This window comes from Chenopodium album, chromosome 26 (assembly GCF_948465745.1).
Source record: "Chenopodium album chromosome 26, dcCheAlbu1.1, whole genome shotgun sequence".
Taxonomy (NCBI): Eukaryota; Viridiplantae; Streptophyta; class Magnoliopsida; order Caryophyllales; family Amaranthaceae; genus Chenopodium; species Chenopodium album.
Window position 1 is genome coordinate 15,977,636 of NC_137859.1, and position 17,891 is coordinate 15,995,526.

Genomic DNA, 17,891 nt, shown 5'->3' on the forward strand with positions numbered 1-17,891 from the left:
CTCATATGCTCTATTAACTCCCACATGGTTGTTCTCACCATACAATTGCTGGAAGTAATTAACCGCAATTTCAGCAATGTTACCTTCCTCTGTAATCCAGACCCCGCTCTCATCTTTAATTACTTCAAGATTATTTCTAGCTTTCCTCCCTTTAACGAAATTGAAAAAGTATCTGGAGCAAGTATCCCCTGCATACTTCCAGTTGAGTTTCGATCTTTGTCTCCAATAAGAGGCCATGTTTTCCGAGTATTCCTTTAATTACTTACCAATCCTTACAAAATCCTCCGACCTGCCATCCCTTTCCAGAAGAAGCTGCGCTTCAAGAAGATCCTTTTCGAACTTATCCCACTCCCCGTTCCACTCGCTTCTTTTATCTAGAGTCCAACGCTTAATCCCTAATTTAGATTCATTGAGTTTTCTGGCAAGAGTGAACATCGGTGATCCTCTTTGTTCCTTACTCCATTTTTCCTTTGCCACTTCTATGCAGGCACTGTAGTTTAAACTCCAACTGTCCAATTTGAACCCCCTCCTCCTTTTTGGGATGACAGGGTGGGTATGGAAAACAATTGGGGCATGGTCTGAGGTCTGTATCGGTTGATGATAGATTAATGAATGTGGAAATAAATTAAGCCACTTAGCATTCGCATACCCTTTGTCTAATCTTTCGAGGACTAAATCATCACCCTCCCTTCCATTTGACCAAGTGTATCTAGGCCCTTGAAAAATAATGTCATGGAAGTTGTTGGTTTCTTTCCACTCATTAAACAAATTAGCCCCTCTAATTATTGTAGAATTATGTCCTGTTTTGTCTAGATGAGAGTCCACTTGATTGAAATCCCCAATAATGGCAATCGGCAAATTTAAGGATGGATTAACCCATTGGTTGAGACAATCCCAAACCCCTCCACGTTGAGAAGTACAAGGTTCACCATACACCAAAATCAATCTCCATTTTCCATTAATAACATCATTGACATTGACTACAAGGAAATTGACACAAGTGAAAACTACATCAAAAAGGGACTTATTTTTCCAACCTAACTAAAGTCCACCACTTAAGCCCCTAGGATTGACACCTTTAAAGAAATTAAAACCTAAACTTCTAAGCCGATTAAAAACTACGTTCGAATTGCTTTTAGTTTCCGCAAGAAAAATAAAATCCGGACTAAAAGACCCAACAAGTCTTCTAAGTTTTGGAATTATCGGGGTTGTTGGGCTTTTAATGCCCCGACAATTCCATAATAGCCCGATCACTGAGGACGAGGTGGTTGAGTTGGGTCAACCACCTCAAGCCCATCACCCACATAAGAAAGAGTAATACAAGAATCAAAAGCAAAAGAAGACTTGGCCCAACCCTGATCTTGGAAGAGGATGGCCCAGCAATTGAAGGTCCACCATAATCAAGGGTTTTTCCTTTCTTCTTTTTTCTAGACATCAGGGAGTCAGCATCATCCTCAGTTTCTTCTATAAATTGGATTGAGACAAGATCGAGATCTGAAATTGCCTTCCTCTTCAAAGGGCAGTTCTCCCTCTTGAAACGCCTTCTATTCTTCCTCTTCTTGAAGCGGCTATCCTTCAAAGATCTACCCCTTCCATCTTTTTCACCCCACCTTGAGAAGATGATAGCACTGTCTGACATAGTTTCTGTCGGGGAGGTTGAGTCGACTTCCTTATTTCCGGAGATAACCACCTCTAGACGTTCGATCTGGGCTTGGGGCTGAGTTGGTTGCTGCTGGAGTTCCTCTAGAGCTTCAACACTATTATGCTCCACCTGGTTATCTTCATCCACGTTAATTTGAAATTCCCCCACCCACGGCCCTGGCGGAACTTCTGGAATGTTTCCCCATCTCAAAAGCATCTTCGTTGTCGCCCCCTGGAAATCCATCGGCTCATACTCCGGCGATTCAGGTGAGTCGGGTTCCCTGATCTCCACCGCCCGTGGGTTGTTTTGAGAGTCAAATTCAACGAAGAACCTTTGGTTATATCCAGAGTTATCTAGTCTCCTATCTGCTATCTCGTCATTCAATTCCACCCTAGATTGTATCGCCGAACTCATTAACACATCAAATCTAATTTGTTCAATTTCTGGCCCGTACTGCGGCACTGAGTCGATCTGATCCGCCAAACCCTGTTGCGTCTCCGATCCCGGCTGCTGAGCCACCGCTGCGGTTTGGTACGGATCACCACCAAAGAAATTAATTTGTGAGTTTTGTGAATTACCATTAGGCAATTCAGCGGTGTCATGCTCCGGCGCTGGCGTCGCTGAGGTGTTTGAACCACCACCCATTTCAACTTCCATGGCGGCGGTGTTGTTTTGTGTTGTCCCCTGTTGCTGAGGTTGCGGCTCTGCTTCCTGATGACCCACCACAGGTCCCCTGAACGGCGCTCCCCTGACATTGAATCGTTGACCCGGTTGTACAGTCCTTCCTCCATACTGAATTCCTAAGTCGAAGTCAACCATGATGTCTGAAGGCCTGAAGTTCGGCGACGGTGGTCTGTTGGGCTCCTCCACCAGCCTTGCCCTGGTGGTGATTGTACGTTCCGACGAGGGAGTTGCACGCATGTCTAGCGTGAACATTGAGAACCCCTCCTCTGTTTCCATAGTTGGAATTCCCCTTGAAAGGTATTCCATCATCTTGTGGTCAACATCTGCTTTGATTAGATCTTCATGCCTTGTGCATCTCGTATACTTATGCCCAATTCTACCGCATCTTGTGCAATATTTGAATAAGCTTTCATACCTTAATTGTATCCAGATAATGGCATCATCATCCAATTTCAAGAAGAACCCAGGGATTAAAGGTTCTCCCAAATTTAACAGCACATTGATCCTTAGATAATCGTTCCTAGGAACAAAATTTGGTTCCAAGTCGATTTCAAATGGCAATCCTAGCATTTTGCCAACCGTTTCCGCCATGTGAGAGTTGAGGTACTCACATGGTAAGCCACAAATTCGAACCCAGAATTTGGCTCGTCTGAAGCGAACAGTCTGCGGGACTTGGTTTGGCCACCATGGAGAGAAAATCATCAAAGCCCCGTCAAAGCAGGCTTTTGTCAATGCAAGCATTTCCCTCTTGTCTTCATCATTTGAGCATTTGAAGACATAGAGGTCATTCATTCTGAGACATCAATATATCCTATCTTCCTCCAACGAGTGTTAATAAAGTGTCGAATTGAGCTGACAATTAGGCTACGCTAGTCCATCAAGTAACCATAAACACATTGCTGCCAAAAGGACCTACTCCCCTACACTCGATATGACTCAATTTCAGCCGGGGGAGCAGCCCTGTTAATGGCATTTGCGTTGACTGGGTGAGGGTTGACATTAGAGTTATTATTCATAGTGAATTAGAAGAGTGAAAAAGCAGATAAACAAGAGAATTGAGAAGAAAGTAGAAGAAGGGGGGATGAGAAGTGGTTGCGGAGGTGGATTTTATTTATAATAGCCACCATATCAAGGAGGTGTTTCAAATCTAACCTCGGTGAGGGCGTCCAAAAGCATGCAGATTAGCTTTGGTTAACTCAAAGTTACAGCCGTAAAGAAAAGTTACTCCGTAAGACAAACGACCACTAAACTTAATTACTGTTAAAATCCGTTAGGAAATTAAACACACCTTGACAGAAGCACACTAAGAGGGAGGGGATAGGAAACTAACGGCATGAAACTGGGTTAAAAATTACTTAACTCTGTTAATAGGAAATGATTGCACTAATTGAAAGTTATTGGCCTTTAGGTAAGGTGCCAGTAGGAGATGCCAAGTGGCAGCACAGGGTGAAAGGAAGCTAGAAAGTTTAGGGAGTAGGCACAACTTACCGTGAGAGATAATGATGGTTTGGAGATAATTTAGTTGAGATAATTGGGTGGTAGCCACCACTACAAAAAGTAAAGGTAAAAACTCTATTTCTAGAGTGAGAAGCTCTCTAAATCTAGAGAGAGAAAATTTTTAAGTTTTTAAGCTCTCTATCTTTTTACCTACTCTATCTTTATTAGAGTTAACTAAACAAATTGGCCCTCAATTGTTACATTTTTTACTCTTTGGGTACTCACTTTTTTTTCCCACTCTTTGAGTACTCTAACCGATTTTTCGGCCAATTGACCCCTTTTTTAACTCAAACTAATTAAAATTTATTTTTTTTCTAAAAAAAACTGTGATAATAAAGCCCCAATTAGAGTAAGCCACGTGGAATATCACACACAAAAAAAAAAAATCTTGAATATTTTCCCTTTCCTCTTCATTCCTACCTGAAAACAATTTTGCACACCTATTTCTTCATTTTTCTCTCCTCAATTCTTGCAAATTTCATCTATTCCTTTGTCCTTTTACTATATATACCTGTACCTGATGATGATGAAATTAGTGGTCTTACCTCTCAAGTTCGAAGGTTTAAAAATGTAATTCTATATTTATTATTCTTTCTTGTCTTAATTATTAGACTTTCGTATACTACTTAAATTACACATGAAATTAGGTAATTTATAGCATTATTGGGTGAAAATCTTTGGAATTAATCATATATTTTGAAGAATTGTTGTTCAACCTTCACTGACACACGCCAAAGAGGAAAAAAAAAGAGGAACACGGAAAGGGGAGTTGAAACGCCACGAAAGAATTGTGATCCACAATTTTCAATTTTCAATTAATAACTTTATTAATTTGCTATGGATGAAAACGAAGGTCAATATTGATGAATTTACTAGATTAGTGACCGTGCGATGCACGGTAGTGACAAATTTTTCCCCATAATTAAATTGTGATATATAATACAAAAATGAGAAAATGAACTCATGTACGTAGAAAATAATTGCAATGTGTATAAGAAAAATGAAATAATATAAGAAAAATTATTAAAATTAAAATTGAGAGATAAACATATACGGAGTAGTTGATGAAAATATCATATCTAAAATATAATTTATGTTGAAAATATCTAAAAGTAGAATACAATATATTTCATTAATGATGCATGTTTTCCCAATAAAGCTGTGCAACGTAATTCTAAAAATAAGCTAAGTAGGTGTAGAACAATAAAAAAAAAAAAAGGAAAATGCTATACATAGCTCTTAGGGCTACATATAAGCATTAAATTTACACTTGAAAATCGTAAAAAATTAGAAATCATCAAAATATAAACACTAATTACACTGATTTACGCGTGTTTTTGTCATGAATTCATAATTTTATACAATTTTCTATAGTGTATTTAATGCTTATATATAGCCCTATAGCCCTTAGGACTATATATAGCATTACCCTAAAAAAAATAAAAATCATAAAGTTGACATCATATATTGTTTTAGCGGCAATTTTCTTATGTTAACTTGACATGTGTCCAAAGTAATGTAAGCATAACCTGTTTAATTAATAGTTAATAGATTTGAAAGAATAAATCATGATTTATTATGCTATTTAAAGATATGATGTACAGAGTACAGAATAATATTTATAAATTTTAAAATAATATTTATGAAAAATATTTTATTATAGGTATGGAAAGTAGGTGAATCTAAATTACCACAATTATGATTTGGTGAAGATTTTGTGCATATACGAAGTATTATAATAAGTGAAATTGACTTAAAAAAGAAAAAAAAAAAAGGGGTGATTTTAGAGGGAAAAACAACACCGGGAAATGACACGTGTTATTCCTGGTATCTGTTTTTGTATTATACTAGATTAGGTCCCGTGCCAGGCACGATTATTTCACTACATTTAATTAATAAAAGAAAAATGTTAAAAAAAATAAAAAAAAAACACAGCTATAACATATTTATTATCTTCTAAGAGTAAGGGATAGCTAAGTGGTTAATACTCCCCTTCCAATTCTAGGTGATCCTGGGATCGATTCTCATTATTCGCCCTTGTGGCTCTCTAAGCACCAAAAAAACATATTTATTATCTTCTAATATTACATATATAATAAATTGAAACAGGAAATATAACGAAAGAGTCAAAATGAGTATATTAAAACTATATATTAGACCAATGTTTTAAAAATTCAATGATAAATTAGTATCAATTTTCTTTTTATTAACCAAATAGGTATCTAAAATATGTATTACACATAATAGGTAGAAATAATAATTCCAATTTAATGATAATTGGTCAAATTTTTTCCAAAAAAATTATAATATATGAAAGTGTTGGAGATGTACAAATAAAACGAATGAAATTTTAATTAATCAAAATTTCTTACCTAATTACATGCATAGATAAAATTTTTATAATGTTACACTATGTTGCTAATCTTAGCTCCCTTCATTTTGTTATATTCTTCATATTAGAATTAGGCGAGAAACCAAATAAAGTTTTAAAAAAATCAAAATTTCCGTTTAATAATAATAATAATAATAATAATAATAATAATAATAATAATAATAATTTGTGTAGTAAGAATCAATTTAGTAGATTCATCATTTTATATATTGTTACAAAATTACCTTATTTGAAGGGATAAAATATGATGTACTAAAGATATGACATACAAAGTAATACATTAAAAAGATATGAAAAATAGAGTAAATAGCTATAAAAGAAATATATTTATATAATTTAAGATTTGTAATAGTATTATGATAGTTATATAATATTAAGATTATCAAAAAAGATTTTAGTAAAATAGGGAAAGGGGTGTTTTGGAGGGAAAAAATAAAACAGAAATTGACAAGTGTCATTCCTGGTGTCTGTTTTAGTATTATGTTATTGATTGATATTGAATACTTTTGTTAATAACTTTATTAAATTGCTATGGATGAAAACGAAGGTCAGTATTGATGAACTTATTACTTTTGTTGTGGGTTGTTTGGGCCTTTAGAAACTTTGTTGTGTTCGATAATACTTGGAGTACTTGTGTGGTGGGGGCTATGGGTTTTGTGAGGTTGGTGGAGGATTACCTTACTACTCCGTAATAAGGTGGGATTTGATGTTGTTCTAAGCTAAGGGATTATGAAGGGAAGTTGTGTGCTGTAGCTATTCGCAGAGAAGCTGGGATTGATTCGATGAAGACGGCAGAAGCAATGTCTGCAAGGTTGGGCATCTCTTTGGTTGTGCGACTTAAATACAGATGTGTGGAGCTAGAATGTGATTCAGTTGTTGTGGTAAAATTGATAATAAAATGCTGCTATTCGTTTCTTCTCTTAAAAAAAAATAGATAATAATCAATTGCTTCAAAACTTGTGCTGTGCTATACATTAATAAATTTAACTCAAGGTACTCAATTCTTTTTGGGTATTTAATTTTTTTGGCCGGAAAATGGGTTTGAGCACCCAAACTGTGAAAAAAAAAGTGTTGGACTCAAACGGTGAAAAATTTAACAATTGAGGGCCCATGTGTGATATAAACTCTACTTATTACTATTTCTTTTTTTCCCTCCAAAAGCATTATAATCCCACCCATTTTCTTCTTGTATTTTTTTTATTTTTTTATTTTATTTTATCACCTCAACTAGTTTTTTATCCAATCAAAGTTGTTACACTAATGACTTCAATTATACATTTACACTTAGTATTTTGCATCTCGTGGTTTTTTTTTTATTTTTTATTTTTAATTACCTACCTATTTTTAGTTGTCATTTAGTTGGTTGGTTAGTTTTCTATTCAAGCTTATCCAACACGAATGAATTTAATCAAATATAATGCTATAAAAATTACTACTATAGAGTATTAGCCAAAACTACAATATTCAATTGACAGTATATTCAAGTAGATTTTTTTCTCTGCATATATTCCAGTAATAACTAATTTGAATATGTTAACAGTAACTTTTTTTTTTAGTTCAATCATAGGAGATGGATTCCAATATTAATCTCAATGAAGAAATAACACCCATGAAGAAAAACCAGAAGGTTTAGCTAATTAGGTGCGAATAATTCCTTAAGGAGATCTGATCTCGAAGTTCTATCAACTCATCCGAAGTAAATAGAATTGATATGATCCTCATGTACGAAAAGGTTAATGAAATCTTTATTATTATTATTATTAATATTATTATTTATCCCAAAGTGAATATTATATTTTAATGTATATTAAACAAGTTTAATTTACTTAATTAACTTTTATTTGTATGGTTCTAAAATTTCAGCGTATAATGAAGAAATCGTTGGTACATAATATATTCTCTCCCATGCTTTCAGAAGGTGATGTTCGTAATATAATATGAAGTAAGATTTTTGTTAACAACACTATTCTTTATATTAAATTACTAAGTTTGACTACTAATTTCTATAATACCGATAATTTTTAATATATATGTACTAAGTTAATTTAACATCCTGGACATCGCACGGGTACTATCTAATCTTATACTAAAGTAATGATTATTTTCATTAATATAGTAATTACTTAAAACTAAAAGATTTAATATACTCCGTATTTTAAAACATAAAAGATTGAAAGCTATAAATATAAAATAAATATAAAAAGTACATCTTAATCAAATTTAACATTACATGTTGACATATTGTACTACTAAAAATAATATAATTGTTATAATTTATCGAAAAAATATTTATCTGATCTAATTATGTAAAAAAAAAAAAATTATTATAAAGTGCAAATTTTTCTTACCAAAATATATTTTTCTTTCTCATTTATTTCCTGTTATAATAATGGAAACTTTAAATAAATTGTTAGCTTTGACAAATATATATGACAAGAACCAATATCTAATTATTTGATTAAAACAATTGTGACTTCATAGTGCTATTTCCACTTAGCTTGCCAATTTTTTTCCTGGCCTACATATTCTAAATTTTATTTTATACTGTGTAAAATAAGGTTTGAAGTATGAAAGAGCAGACCCCTTTTATTTTGTAATTGAATAAAAACTTCACATACATTGAGATGGTTCTAACAAGTATCCAAATGACTATATTTAAATCGTGTATAAATTTCCCTCAAAAATGGTGTATGAAAATTGCGCAAAAATTAAAACAAAAAAGTTACAGAGATTCTTACTTTTATCTGGGTACACATGTATAATGTGTATGTAGACACCTAAAAATGTCTCCCCAAAACCAAACTCGATGATGAACAACCTTTCACCGTCATTATTGGTCGGGTTGAGTATTTAATCTTTGGAGAGCTTAAATCCTTATTCAATCCCAATACACTTCATAAAATAAACCAATTCCTAGCCCATTTCCCCAAACCATAACTTATTTTCCTCTTTTCGTACCTTTAAACCCAAAATAATTCATTTTGTGTCCTTTTTATAAAAACATTTAGACCAGTTTATTTTGGTCCATATTCTGATTCCAATGATTAAATGTTTGTATGGGTTTGAAAAGAGCTTTCCAACGGTATATCATAAGCCCAAATCCGAGTTATAACAAATAAGTTATGGCCGAAATACTAAACTGAGTCAAAACCGAACCTAAGCCCACTTTACCTACGACCCAATGATCATGTGGAGGGTCCAAAGGCTTTAATCCCATTTTTAAACCAATTAAGATTGATTGGAAGCTTCTATAAGCTTTTAAAAGATCTTAATTATCCTTTTTGAAAAGATAAGATTAAAGAGTTTGAATTTGAATAAAACTCTTCTTTTTGAAAGTCCTAATTTTATTCAAATTGAAAGACGTTCAAAGATAGTCAGATATGATTTTCGTGCCTCATATCGTTAATCCAAATCTTAGATTGTTGGATAGCCCTTGAAATTATATTTCCAATGATATATTATAATATTAATTCTGAGCTATAACGGAAAAGATATGAATGAAATACCAACTCTATCCAAAACTGACACCGTCTCACTATTTCAGCCATATTTTTTATTTTACAAGATATTTTAACCCGATTCCAATTGGGTTAGAAAGTAGACTTCAACAGCTTTCCAGCGACATATCATTTATCTTATTTCAATTTCTGGATCAAAAGATATGATAAAAACAAAAATCGCAAAAACTGCTGTCGATCGAGTTTTATTCAGGTTGAATTCGGTTCTTATCTTGATTCTTTGACCCTTATTTTTTCTTTATAAATAGAGATCATATCACACCTTTTTCAATCATCAACAATCTTGATCACCAAATTATTCTCTCTTCCTCTCTTATACATCAAAAAACTTCTCTCTTCTCTCACTTGCTTAAACCTAATTTCTAGCCACCATATTCTTCCATCATACATCTCTTAAGCACTCCAAGGAGTCCATACTTGACCCGAGGTTCCGTCCTTAAACCAAGGCGTGAAAGGTAGAATTAACTGAGGGTTTGGACCAAATCAACTCTTTTTATTTAATTTTATTGTTTTCATTTGATTTATATTTTTTTTGAAGTTACTAACAATTTATTCATGATGTAGCAATTTAAAGGAACTCGTAGAATGTGAGTAATTAATTAATTTAATTAATTATTTTTATTCTTGTTGCTAGTATAATGATTAAGTTTATTTGTATTTGATTTGACTAACATTATTATGGTTAAATTGCTTCCAATATTAATGTTTATTCTATTATTATTTATGATTACCATATTGCATGTTAAAGAAAATATGTAATTGAATATCACACCTAATAAGATGTAACACCCTAGAAATTCCTTTCCTTTAAATACACATTTTACCCTTTTAAAATACGTTTTAGGAATATCTAAGACATTACCGCAACCATAAAAACGACTAAGGCAACTATCAAAGATACACAGCGGAAGACTTAATAATTAAAACTATTTAAATAAATCAATTCAAAAGTCAAACCGGCGAAAGTAAAGTTTAAAACCAACAAACCAAAAACAAATGAAATCCACTACAACTTGGAACCATTGAAGGCCCTTATTCAAAAACCGTACCAAACCAAACTTTTGCGTTAGTCCACAAAATAAACATCATCGATAATCAAAGCATAAAACACATCGTAATCTAATGAAAGCTAGCATGATTCTCTCTTCACTCATGCCCCGTCATGAACATGCTTCAATATCTGAAAATTGTATCTCTACTTGCCCCCACTACTCTCCATTAAAAATGGGTCATCATAGGGCCAAGATAAAGACATGGCCAAACACACACAACACGCATAATCAGCAAATCTGAGTACATAAGCGTAGTTAAACACACTAACATGCTTTCACCTATCATCACACACTTACCTCAATGCACCTGTTAACAAGCTGTAACACCCTAGAAATTCCTTTCCTTTAAAAATACCTATTTTACTCTTTAAAATACGATTTAGGAATATCTAAGACATTACCGCCACCGTGAAAACGGCTTAGGCAATTATCAAAGACACACAGCGGAAGACTTAAATCAAAACCATTCAAAACGAGTCAGCTTAAAAGTCAACCAAACGAAAGTAAAGTTAAAACCAAAGTCAAACGAAGTCAAATAAAATCAACCTACAACTTGGAACCATTGAAGGCCCTTATCAAAACCAATTAAATTACGAAAACCTTTGCGTTAGTCTCATAAGCATAACATAATATAATATTTGAAAGCAATAAACCACATCTCAACTAATAGAAACTAGCATGATTCGCTCTTCACTCATGCCCCGTCATGAATATGCTTCAACACCTGAAAAGATTATCTCTACTTGTCCGCACTACTCTCCATTAAAAATGGGTCATCATAGGGCCAAGATAAAGACATGGCCAAACACACAAACACACACAATCAGCAAAGCTGAGTACATAAGCATGATTAAACACACTAACATGCTTTCACCTATCAACACACACTTACTCAAAGTACCTGTTTACAAGCACACACAACAATCAACCAGACACTTTAACTAGACACTAAATAATTCATTTAGCGATGATTACGCATCGAACGGGTTTCCAACTATACCTCCCCAATAAAATGAGGTTAACTGACACGGGAGCTAACCGTGCCAGCGACAAACCTGTGCCACTCATAGGTGGCGGAATTCCGGCGCATAATAATAATAAAAAGGAATATACAGCGTCCTGTACTCCGTTAGAAGTTATGATCAAATATAAAGTCACATAACTCCCCCCATATGTTCATACTCAAGGTATATACATTCCAAGAGTTTTGGTGCGTAATCTCTTTCACTTTACGTTATTTACAGATTATTAGACTTGGTGATGACTCTCAAAGCATAATAAATCAATCAACAATAACTATTGAATCAACCAAACATACCAATTTAACTCTTGAATAATTAGTGACCACATATTATTTTTGTTGAACCCTTTTTAATTCTACCTCAGTGTGAAAGACGCCTTAAACACATAAAGCGCCAAAAATCCTATCCCTCGGTGTTAAAAACACCTTAAGTGCACAAAGGCACCAACATACAATTTATTCCTTGTGTACATAGACACTTATATAGCTCATTTCTCATGCTTAAAGCATCAATAAAAATTATATGAACCATAATAAAATTCCTTTTCAATATTCCAAACATAATTAAACAATTAGTTTGATTAAACATGCTCTCTATCAAGCCATAAATAAACATGTGGTTCATAAATAATATTCCAAACTATAAATTTCCATTCAATAACTCATCACAAGTAAATCATGCTTCTCAATTCAATCACTAATAACATCCAAATCACAAATTTCCATTCCAAACCTAGCATGATACTATTTTTAATTAATCAAACACATTTAGCATGCTACTACATCAACATAACTATGCTAAGTACGCAAACGTACCTCAATAAAGCCCTTAAGGTGGCCGAAAACACTACAACAATTCCCGAATCAAGTCTCCTACATAACGGGACAATAATACTAAATTAATTACCCTTGTATACACAATTTCCAGCAACTTAAACTCACTTAAAACCATTTAAAATAATCTGAAAATTATTTAAAAACCCCTAATTAAACTCCTTTTTAATAAGTAATCACACCTTTTTATTAAAATCACAATTATACTACTTTAAATAAAATTCCAGCATTTTAAACTAATCAAAAACCACTTCAAAACTTCATCAAAATACATCTTTATACTTAAATTATCCATAGAAAAATTAAATTATCTCTTACCCTTTAAACTCAAGGATAAAATAAAAATAAAAACTTCGTTAAAAACCAAAAACTGCCCGAAAATCATACTTAGAGACTGAATTTGGCCACGAGAGGGTGGTGCTCACTACCATAGGTAGTGAATCTTTCTTAAAACGTTGTTTCCACATGGAAAACACTACTTTTTTGTCAAAATCGGATGAGTTTAGAACCTGATTGGGATTAATACGGGATTAATATTAACGAACGGGAATCTAAAAATTAAAACACGAATTTATGTGTTCAAAATAATCTAGAATTAAGTTAAACTAATTAGTAGTTATAATCACCAAAATTTCAAAACATCATTACTATAAAAGCTTTAAATCAATTGTTCATAAAAACCCTAAAAATCAAGTCTTTAATAATTTTAAAACCCTAACTTATAATTTTATGAAATCTGAAAATAAAACACTTTATTATTTAAAATTTACAATCTTTAATCATCAAAACATAATTATGATACTAATCAAACATACTTTGAATAATTAAAACCAAAACCCATAAATAAAATCATTAAAATATCTAGAATGAAAAGAGGAGAGAAAAGGGATGAAAATAAGACTAACCTTTTTGTGTGGGAAATTTTTGGGGATAAATGAAGTATTTATAGTGTAGAGTAGGTTAGGGTAGGTTTGAGCTTCATAATATAATGGACTTTAAATGATGAAATAGGTGGCCCAAAAATAAAAAATAGGATGATTGGGTGCATAAGAAAGATGGGCTACATTTGGATTAAATACTTGTTGCCCCAAATATAAATACTTGTTTTATCTATAATCCAATAATTAAAATGGTTTGACCCAAAATATATTTTATAATTAAATAAATAATTTATAAAATACATTAAAAATACGGGGTATTACACAAGCATTCACAACAATCAACAAGACACTTTAACTAGACACTAAATAATTCATTTAGCGTTGATTACGCATCGAACGAGTTTCCAACTATACCTCCCCCAAATAAATTAAGGTTAACTGACACGGGAGCTAACCGTGCCAGCGACAAAACCACTCAAAGGTGGCGGAATTCCTGCGCATAATAATAAATAAAAAGGAATGTACAGCGTCCTGTACTTCATTAGAAGTTATGGTTAAATATAAAACCCCATAACTCCCCCCACTGTTCATACTCAAGGTATACATGTTCCAAGAGTTTTGGTGCGTAACCTCTTTCACTTTACGTTATTTACATATTATTAGACTTGGTGATGACTCTCAAAACATAATAGATAATCAATCAACAATAATTATTCAGTCAATCAAGCATACCTGGGCATCAAGTGATTGAAAGGGGGACGCCAATTTAATTCTTAAATATTTAGTGACCACATATTATATAATGTTGAACTCTTTTTAATTATACCTCGGTGTCAAAGACACCTTAAACGCATAAAGCGCCGAAAATCCTATCCCTCGGTGTTAAAAACACCTTAAGCACACAAAGGCACCAACATATACTATTTATTCCTCGTGTACATAGACACTTATATAGCTCCTTCCTCATGCTTAAAGCATTAATAAAAATTATATGAACCATAATAATATTCCTTTTCAATATTCCAAACATAATTAAACAATTAGTTTAATTAAACATGCTCTCTATCATGCCAAAAATAAACATGTGGTTCATAAATAATATTCCAAACTATTATTTTCCATTCAATAATCCATCACAAATAAATCATGCTTCACAATTCAATCACCAACATCAATAATCCACAATTCCAAACATAAACCTTAGCATGGTACCACTTGTAATTTAATTCACCAAACCTAGCATGCCACTACATCACCCATAAAATGCTAAGTACGCGAACGTACCTTGAATACGATCTTAAAATCGCCACGACTAGTAAAAATTGCTTACTTCGAATTCTCCTACACATTAAAATTATAATAGAGCATTAAAATCCACTCTAAACAAATTTCCAGCAATATATACTATTTTAAAACCCCTCATAAATTAATTAGAGTAAGCTGAAATTATGTTTAAAACACCATAATTAAGTCCCAATTAATGGGTAATTAACATTTCTTTCAAGAACATAATATTAAGTGTTCTATATAAAATTCCAGCACTTTATTTTTAATTAAAATTTGCTGTGATTTAGCCTTAAAACACTTTAATTGAAGATCTAAACATTAATACATCATATACTTTCAATAATTCATAAATCAAGAACCTAGGGTTTCAAAAATTGGGGCTTTTTAATTAAAAACCAAATATGAAAATTAACTAACATAATTACTATAATCAAATATCAAAAGTAAATCCCAAAGCTCATAAATTACAATTAGATCTAAGCATAGATTAAATTAAAATAGGAAAGCTAGGTTTTTTTTTTTTTTTTTTTTTTTTTTTTTTTGTAATGCTCGAAAAAAAGGGGAAAAACCGGCAGCCACCAGCTGCCGGCGGCTGGCAGCGGTGGAGGGGGGAGGCAGCCGAAAAAAAAAGAAAGGGAAAGGGGAAAAGAAAAAGAAAGAAAAATAAGGAGGAGAGATAGAGAAGTTTACCTTGGGTTTTTCTCCACTATGGGCAAAGGTGATTTGCCTCATAAGTGGGATATTTATACCCCTCCTCTACTAACCCTCTTACCTAAACTTTCCTCTTTTACTAATTCCTTCCCTAATAAAACTTGTTAAAATTAAACTTTCTTAAAATTAAACCCCAACTTTTATAATTAAAATAATTAAATAAACTTTCCTTTTATAATAATATTAATTAAAATACTATAATTAAAATAATTACAACTATTTAAATACTTTATAAAATACATACTTTAAATAAAATACGTATAAAATACGGGGTATTACATAAGATAATTTGGACAACCGGTTTAGGTTCCTTTAATCTTGTTATCTAATCAAGTGGTCACGATATTTTAGAATTATATGTTGCATTAATATTCAACCGATTTAGTTTAATAATAGTTTGGAGCAAATTGAATATTTTGTTTGTATGCCTATGAGATTACAGGAATACTTTTCACAATAAGAATCGAGTAGAGGCCAATACGGGCAACTCCATGACTCACTTCATACCATCATCCCCGATCCTCCTTTCGTGGTTCCGGACCATATGGAGTTAGTAATCTCATGGATTATGAATGAAGTGTAACCTTCACGGGTCAATCATTGTTGCCTATTGTTGTCCTTTAATCGTGGTTGCCTTTTATGATCCGTGAACGTTTACAAGTTCCTTAAAAACTTGTTAGCGGCTCTCTACTTTGCTTTGTCCCTAATCGTTGTCCCTAATCGTATATGTTAATTCCCACTTCCTATGAGTGTTAATCATTCACATATGCTTTAACGTAAGCGCACTTCAAACGACGCCTACAATTTGGCGACTCCACTGGGGAGGATTCTTGGTTATTTATCATTTGAGTGATCGATATTTAACTGAGATGAGTGGATGAGACTTGAAAGATTCTTGAATTGTGTTCCTGCGATTTAATTGGCATTTTCACATATGCATATGCATTTTAGGTTACCTATTTTTTCCACAATAATACGTGTTCTACGTATGTGGCTAGCCCGGGGGATTTAAGCTCTATTAACCCGAAAACGTTCATGACAATAAGGGTTCATCCGAGTTTTTAAATCCACCCAAACCATGGAGTCGAGTTCGATTTCATCACGAACTCGCGGAGCCGCCCGTTGGCATACACCCTCAAGGGAGGCTGCCTTGCTAACGTGTCCAAACTCTTAACCATGGTACCCTTTAACACCCTAAAGCTTGACCATAATGGAACATAGAACTTGACTTTAGGTTGCGTACTTCATTGCATCATGCGTGACAATGGCTTATATGTACATTTTTATTTATTTCTTTTTTCTCTTATCAAACCCTCCTTTTTTTATTAGAGTCGAGTCATAGATTTTTTTTAAAATTTGAGTCAACCTGGATTTTTATTCCCGTATCCTGCATAAGAGTCAACTTGTTTTGGTCATAGTCAGAGTTCTAGACAGAGTTACGTGCCGTACCACCTATGGATCTGTAGCCCTGAGTTTTATCTTCCATTTGGAGCTGGTTTCATCCCAATCAAAATCACACAATAGAAGTTATAACCGATATAGTACAGCCTGTCTAGTTTAGGTGTCTTTTTAGCGTCTAACCTTCTTTTTTTTTTAATTTTTTTTATTTGTTCTTTTTTTATTTCTATTTCGGTGTCAAGCTAGTATTAGGAAATCTTCCACCCCTCTTAGTCCTCTAATCCATGTCAACTCGTATGACATAGGATTATAGTTTTTTATTTTTATTAATTTATTTATTTAAACCCATGAGTTCTAACTCTTCTAGAACTCCACTCATCTTCCTAGTTTCTTGTGATTTTTTGTGTTAACCTTAACATGTGCTCTTTTTCTTTGATTGTGGTTGATCTTTATTAATGACTAACGATTGCCAACGGATATTTTTCACCTAGTAAATAGCATAAACATTAAAATTGGACAAAATTAGTCCAGTAAGTTTTTTTTAGTCTTCTGTGCTAATTTGGTCCTCGCGTCAGTCATTTTGGTTACTGTTCACATCTCTAGCCATACGATCATACCCCGAGTCTTATAACATCACTCTATCACTCACGAGTCAAGTATAGTCCACATAATTTCTTTATTTTCCGACTCGAGTCGTGCACCATGTCGTTATGATCATATACTAGGTTCATGCACCCCTTTTTTTCGTCATAATAAAAAATGAGTGGAGTTATTCTCACCTGTTTTCAAAGTCTACTTTTTCCCCTTCCTTCCCTATCTTGAGCAATGAGACAAACAGTTAAGTGAATTTGTTTTATTTCACAACACTTGGTCAAGAGCAGGGGTAGATTGGTACGGTTTGAGTCATTACTGCATCAACCTCTTAGACCTAAGAGGCGTTTAAAGAGAACTTCACCATCTCCACATCACTCATC